This window comes from Macrobrachium rosenbergii, chromosome 51, assembly GCF_040412425.1.
Source record: "Macrobrachium rosenbergii isolate ZJJX-2024 chromosome 51, ASM4041242v1, whole genome shotgun sequence".
Classification (NCBI taxonomy): Eukaryota; Metazoa; Arthropoda; class Malacostraca; order Decapoda; family Palaemonidae; genus Macrobrachium; species Macrobrachium rosenbergii.
Genome location: NC_089791.1, coordinates 59,357,883 through 59,366,210, shown reverse-complemented (window position 1 = coordinate 59,366,210; position 8,328 = coordinate 59,357,883).

Sequence of the window (8,328 nt, the reverse complement as noted above, 5' to 3'; positions counted from 1 at the left end):
TAACAGGCCTGACCTCCTCGCCTCTATTTGTTAAATTTGAACAGATGCTGGGTTCCGGATGGCTGAATATCATATTTATATATAAACAGACCATGTCGTATTAAAAATGGCGCGAGACTAATAGCCACAATGATTATTTAACGTATCGACCTCCTGATACTTTCTCATTTTAGATACGCATATACAAGCCCTAAGTCTTAATGACAGGAATGAATATTACTCTGACCGGCGGGTATGGGTTCGAATCCCTCTATGAAAGGTAAGGTTTCATTTATTTCTTACTTGGATTCAAAGTTGAAGGGCTACTGTGCCTATAAAAAATTACACTTATTGTCTATCAGGTGAAAGTGACAGTAGATTCTGTTATACAAATATCATCTGCCAAACGAATAAATTCATAACCCAATAATTGCTAGGGTAGTCGTTGCAGCAAGACCTAAATTACATAAAAAAAACAAGGATATACCGGACTGTTCAAAACAGCTAAAGCCAGTACTATTATAAGACCAGGTTGCTCAAACAACAAAAACAATAGCTATTGACATCCAAATTATCCATTTACCTGATATTTCCGTATGTATTTAAACAATAAAAGATTCAGTTATGTTTTTGCCATGCTCCAAAATAACTCTCATACGCAGAGTACAGTAATAAACCATGTTTCCTTAAAACTGATAACCTTTGGAAGACTTGAAGCTTAATAAAAGATATTTTAAGCTTAAATTTCAGACATCACAGAAACAGGCTCATCTAAGCTCATTTCCCATATATCAAGTGTTCAGTCCATCATTGAAATATTTTATGCCAAATATTTATTAGTTAACCACTAAAGATCGGTAGAATAGTCGTTATTTAACCTTCAGGTACAAGTAAAAGTTTTGTAGAAGTGCATGCGAAGATAATTATAAAAAATTAGACCACCAACTATTCAGCTTTCCTGTCCCTTAAACAGTTGTATCCTATTACAAAGTTGTAATGGTAAATGAACAGTCTAGCACGAGTGGTTCTTATTTCTTAAGCGATCTCATGTAACAGTCTGAAGGGCTCTGTAATGTAATCTGGTGACGAAGGAGTAATTCCACGTGCATCCCTTTGAAAGAGAAAATCAGTATGATTGAGGGAGGCAGAGATATCTGAAAAAAAAAGAAGGGTTCGGAATTAATAAAAAGTTAAGGATGTGTCTTAGATATATTTATCAAATTTTATTTTTGAAGCCTGTTTGGAAACCTTGTGTACAAGTAAAAGCATTACTAAAATATTCATTTTCATTTTATGATTCATACACTCCGAGAACAGTTATCTCCCTCTTCCCAACTTTCCTGCACCTCTTTTTCCCGTAGGTTCCTCAAACTTCAAAGCAAGGGGAAATGAGTGGCCCTGCAGTTGGCAGAATGCCCCTCCATAATGGTTCACTTTATTGTTCAGTCAAAACTACTAATCCCAGTGCAAATGGTATTCGTATAAACGTACTTGAAATTTGCTGAAGATCACCTGTTATGAACACAAATTTTCCCCCATGCCTTAAATTCTACCCGGCCGACAATTTGAAAATAAGGAAATCTATAATATAATCAACCTGTAACGGAAAATATTTCTTACCAAGTTCGGTGGCACAAAAGATCTTGCCAAAAAAACTTCATATTCTCCAAGACATCATTCATCAATATTCTCAAGTCTCCATTATTTAAGTTTCAGTTAATTTGCTTTTCTTCTAAGATTTTTTTTTTTTTTTCGAAAAATCTAGCGACTGGCAATATGCAAAAAAAGAGTGGAATGCCCTTACTTGTATTTTTATTCTCTTTTGCTCATAGATTTATCATGTATTGCAGCGACCCTAAATCTCGACAACCTGCGATCATTCCTGTGAGTAATTTTTCACGAATTCTCAAACTGCAAGTTGAACTATTAATAAAGAATGTCATTTGAACAATGCACGTTATGGATAAAATACGCATTTATATGTTTATATATATAATTTATATATATATATATATATATATATATATATATATATATATATATATATATATATATATACAGTATGTATGTATATATATATATATATATATATATATATATATATATATATATATATATATATATATATATACACGAAGGATGCGTTGTTTTGCTCACTTGCTTTATACTTGCACTTTTCAACAGAACAACATCCATTACTAGTTTCGATCCTTCTCCAACGTGTAAGTTTTTTAGTTTTCTGTAAAAGTCCGCACTTTTTCTGTCTGCCCTCAGATCTTAAAAGCTACTGAGGCTAGAGGGTAGTAAATTGGTATGTTGATTATCCACCTTCCAATCATCAAACATACCAAATTGCAGCCCTTAGCCTCAGTAGTTTTTATTTTATTTAATGTTAAAGCTAGCCATAATCGTGCGTCTGGCAAGAATATATGACAGGCCACCACTGGGCCGTGGTTAAATTTTCATGGGCCGCGGCTCACACAGCATTATACCGAGACCACCGAAAGATAGATCTATTTTCGGTGGCCTTGATTGTACGCTGTACAGAAAACTCGATTGCGCCGAAGAAACTTAGGAGCATTTTTCGCTTATTATTGTGCTTCCCCGCCACTGCGTATTTTGGTCAGTTGTTCTACCCACCATAAGTCTTCACTCCTTACCTTTCGCCCATCTTTTGTCGCTTGCAGTCAGTCTGAAGTACTTCAGTGTCCTTTTGTTGTCTGCCATTTGTCGTGGTGAGATCACGACTACGCAAGTCTCATTGCCTCTGGAAGTATGTTTCCACTTCTTTCTTATTGAATTTCAATTTCTTTCCTTGATTTTTACCGTTTGATAGTGATGATGATCCTTGCTTATCTGTTTACATTTGTTGATGCCATTTACCTCAAGATTCGCTTGAAGCTGCTTATTCTGCTTCCTTAAATTCTGGATTTTTGCTTTATTGTCACAGTATCATTCATCTCAGCTATTAAAGCTCTACTACAGTCTTTCCCGTCCATGGGTAGGTCATCCCTCCCCATACTGCAAACAAAAGAAAAAACAGTATGAGAACCATTGTCCTCATTCCAAAATTATAACGGCCGTGTATCTTTCTGCTGAGATCAAGTTTCCCCATTTTTGATAAAGCCTGAACCTACACCTGGCAATCAATAATTTATACTCAACGTGACGATAAATTTCAAAAAGGAGACTATATTCAGCTAAAAGTTAATCGAGTTTAGAGCATTCAACATAAAAGGCTTTAGACGATAAAGCGGGAATCTACTATTATCTCTAGAGCTAGCTTAGTCTTACATTTTGCTGTGAAAATGTCGATTTTAATCACCCAAGGATGTATATATGTTTATGCATCCTTTTCGTTTGAACATCTGATTAATCTTTGGAATATATTTCTAACTTTGCAGAATCTCATACCATATTTATTTTGTATTCAGTACAAGTCACTGTTATGTCTTTTTTGCTGCTACGACACCTGTCAGTGTTTGTGAAACAAAAAAGTGGCTGTTTTTCTTCACTCTAGCTTTCAGAAAACTCTTGGTGACAATGGAATTTACATTATTATGGCCATTGTAAAGTTATATCAGTAAAACAGAAGAAATACTTGTTCTGCCGTACCATAATTGGCAGATTAATCAACAAAACGAGTAGGTGCAAAGGATATGCAACTTAAGAAGAGCACGCTTCAGGATGTGGCAGTAATTTAGAAATATTTACAAACAGTAGCTTTTCCACTTATAAATGATCAGACGGGATCAGGTTCATTTATGATTGCTAAAAGGGACTGGAAAGCTTATAACGCTGTAAGAAGGATAAAATTACTGTACAACGAAAGATTATTGTCTTAGAAAATAAAATTCTTTTGAATTTTTCGCTAACTTTCCAGGAAGTAGATTTATTTTGCACTACACCAGTGCATCAGTGTAACAATAACAATGGAAATATCCATCTAATAGAGTCTCCTGACTGATGTAGGGAGTGGATAGAAATGAAATTCTGCAAATTATTGGAAAACTTTGACTGTCTTACTCATCATACTCTTTTGATTATATTTCAGTTTGTCTTGAGCGAATGGAATCATCAACAATGAAATCTCTGATATTCAGTTAAAAGGTGTACATAAATGGTAAAAATAATACTTGGAAATGAGGCAAAAATAAAAAAAATAGTTGCTGATAAAATGTTGTCATCAACGTGATAATACATTTTTACCGACTAAAACTTAATCACAAAAATGTTCATTATGCTGTATGCTATGCTTTGAAATCACTCCAAAGCTGTTTTAATTTATTTTGTTTAGAATAAAAGGTCAAATTGCTAACCTGAAGTTCCAGAATGTAGTAAAAGATGTTGAACTTCTCCCCCCCCCCCCACCCTCCTACACCTCCAACTCTGTTCCCAGGAATTGCATTGGGTTGGGTAATGCATTTACTTTAAAATGAGCATTATATGTTATGTAATGAAAATAAAGCGTTATGTACAAATTAGCAGATTTTGTCAATAATACTTCTTTTATTAACACATGATTTTCATTTCATTCATCGCAAATTCATAAGAACTCCTGAAATTATTTCCAGTCACCATTCTTGGCATTCAAGTGATACATCTTTCGGAATGTTGTCGATGAATCTGCAATTTAAGCTGCCTGCAATATGGTCATTATTGTCTGTAAGTCAGCCTCAATAATAAAGTAACAATGAGGTGGAGATAAGTGGAGATTGTGGAAATTAAAGAACATGAAGGATATATATGGCGGAATTTCACTGAAGCCCTTTGTGTCGCTCAGTGTTGGCGGCGATTATTGCGGTTTTTAGTTTTCTGTAAAATTAAACTATTGAGATGGCTTTGTGTATCCGTCCGCAATTTTTCTGTCAGCCCTCAGACCTTAAAAACTACTGAGACTAGAGGGCTGCAAATTGGTATGTTGATCATCTACCCTCCAATCATCAAACATACCAAATTACAGTCCTCTAGCCTCAGTAGTTTTTATTTTATTCTAGGTTAAAGTTAGCCATAATAGTACTTCTGGCACCGCTGTAGGTACCAACAACACAGACCACCTCCGGACCGTGGCTGAGTTTCATGGGCTGTGGCTGAGGCTACCACCGGACTGTGGCTGAGTTTCATGGGCCGTGGCTAAGAATTTCATGGGCCGTGACTGAAAGTTTCGTACAGCATTATGCGCTGTACAAAAAACTCGATTGCGCCGAAGAAACTTCGGCGCATTTTTAGTTTTCTGTAAAAGAAAACTATTGTGCCGGCTTTGTCTGTCCGTCCGCACTTTTTTCTGTCGGCACTTTTTCTGTCCGACCTCAGGTCTTAAAAACTGCTGAAGCTAGAGGGCTACAAATTGGTATGTTGATCATCCATCCACCATCCATCAAACATACCAAATTACAGCCCTCTAGCCTCAGCAGTTTTTATTTTATTTAAAGTTAGCCATAATCGTGCTTCTGGCAACGATATAGGATAGGCCACCACCGGGCCATGGTTAAGGTTTCATGGGCCGCGGCTCATACAGCATTATACCGAGACCACAGGAAAATAGATCTATTTTCGGTGGCCTTCATTATACGCTGTAGCAGCTGTACAGAAAACTCGATTGCGTCGAAGAAACTTCGGCACATTTATATAAGAGCTTGGATAAATATTTCACAGTTTTCTTCTGGTCGTGTGGCAAAAATTGCTTATTCGGATTTTCCCCATTTTTCCTTGGGCAGGAAGAGCAGAATTCCATTGATGGTCCTTCGAATTAACTATCTTTTAGGTTAGCATACAAATGAAAACAAAAAACAACTCCGGTGAAGATGGTAACAGAATAGGAGTAATCTAGCTTGAAACTTGATACCATCAAACAGAATATAAACTTAGGTATATATATTGTAATATTAATTCAATCGCCTTAGATAACGTAACAGTTTCTCAGTAATCTGTAAAAAAATATTTTTATTTGAACCTTTGATTTGAGAATTATTTAAAACATTAACAGATACGTATATCTGTCCATAAAGTTTCCTCCACATTTGAGAATTCAGTTCATGACTCGGGAGAAAATTTATAAAGAATCGGTCACGTTCTTTAGCGAACGTGTTTAAGAAAGTCGACGATAATGGTTTTAGATTTCTATCATTTCGTAACTGACGTCCCTTGTTCTGTCGCTGTTCCAGAAAGATTTTTGAAAAAAGAAATTTAACTTTGTTGTCGTAATTTTTCACTCATGCAAGCCTTTGCTCTTTAAAACTATTGTGATCACTTGATGAGTAGACAACCGAGTAGACAGATAAAAACAATCTTTTGTTATTCTGTACAAAAAATTAGGAATCTCTCTCTCTCTCTCTCTCTCTCTCTCTCTCTCTCTCTCTCTCTCTCTCTCTCTCTCTCTCTCTTAATATCTAGGTTTACGACCTTCCATCTAAAAGCTGTGAAGGGCATTCATTGCACCGAGCACGTTTTTAAAATATTATAGTCAAGGAAATATGTATGCATGCATGTTTATTCGCTTAACATTATACTCGTAATTTTGGTTATCAAGTGTATTGTTACTAATAAGAAAAATATTTGATGACAGTTAAAATTTATTCAAGATATCCAAGATCAAATATATAGCATAAAACAGCAAATGTTTATATCGTGACACCCACGTATGCACTCAAGGGCATGACTACTTATCCTGCGTCTTACCCTGCTAGATCCTCTGACCATTTCACTTCTCTCCTATCACAGCTGTTCTCCTGTTCACAGCTGTTCATTCCACCTTGCGCCTTCTGATGTTTTTACAGAGTACTGTACAGCCAGAAAATTTAATCCTCCATTTCCCAGGGAAAAATACATGTGGCTAAATTCATTATCTGATTATAAGTTATTTGATAAAATGACTACTCTCTAAAACTTCATGTCTCGCCAATTGCTCGTTTCAGATCACACTGCACCAATCAAGAATGATTTTTTTTAGAGAATAGCTAAATCGGAAATATCTTTTTTTTATCTAAAAAATAAGCAATTCCTTACTTGACTTTCATACACAAAAATCATAAGTTAGATAACGTACTGCCTTTAACTATTCAAAAAAGAGAAAAAAAAATGAATGGATGCTAAAAAGGAATGGGGGCTGTGAAGGCAACAGACCTGTTACCTTCAGCTTCCTTCTACCTGTTTCCTTTGACAAATCTATTCTACCTGTTTCCTCTGACAGATCTATGGTTTGCTCTCCTTCAAAAAAAAACTTAGTTATAAAAACTCAGTTATCTTGCACTCCATCAAAAAAAACTGTTATCTTGCACTACATAAAAAAAAACTCAGTTATCTTGCACTCCATCAAAAAAAACTCAGTTATCTTGCATTTTACATTCAGCTCCGAAAGAACTATCAATGATCAGCCTTTTTTTTTATATAAAGCTTGCATTGAAACCAGATGGGCTTTTCACAGTATTCTTTAAAGATGATTTTCATTTACCAGCGAAGTGACCCTTAACTTAAAATTATTTTCAGCAGTATATATTCAAATTATAAAACCAACAACTTTGATAACACATACGAATAAATTAAGCAGCGAAAGATAAATGATAGCTCAAGGCGACTTTTTTTCATTCTAGCCAAAGTAACACCGGTGATCACTACAATTTGATAACTAAAATTCCTGGCAATAGTCATATAATTTAGGTTTATTCTTAGAATTATTTATTGCTGATACCAATACCTTAAAATTTCAACATTTAACCCCAAAAAGCCAGTAGTAAAATAACATTTTATCAAAATACATTCCAAACAGGATTAAGTTTCAATTTCAGTACGTGACTGAATTCCTTTGTTACACAATAACTGGTTAGAGCACCTAATTCATTACAGAAAAGTATCTTTGTTAGAATGGAGGGTATATTTTGCCATAAATAATTGAGTTGAGAATCTTTTCCGTCTGGAAGGTCAGTGGAAACTGAAGACTAAACAGCTACACGAAACCTTCCTGCAATACCTTATAAAAGAAGTTTTTGGTTTGTTACTGTCAAAATTTCAGAGATAACAAGAATTTCCGTATTTAAAGAGAGAGAGAGAGAGAGAGAACAATATGAGACTATATAATAGTAATAGTAGTAGTCAAACAAATTTCCAGCTACGTTCCGCCAAGTTCCAGGATTCTGGAGCTAATGTTTTCAATGATCAATGCTTGAACGAATGGGTTACGGGAAAGCCAGTTCTACCACCACGGGGTGTTTCTTTGGCTGAAGAATTTGCAATTAATTTTGTTTGACTTCTTTACTGCTCTACTCCAGGATTCACTCATACACAAATAAAACAAGTAAAAATTGCGCCGAAGTTTCTTCGGCGCAATCGAGTTTTCTGTACATCGTAAAAATC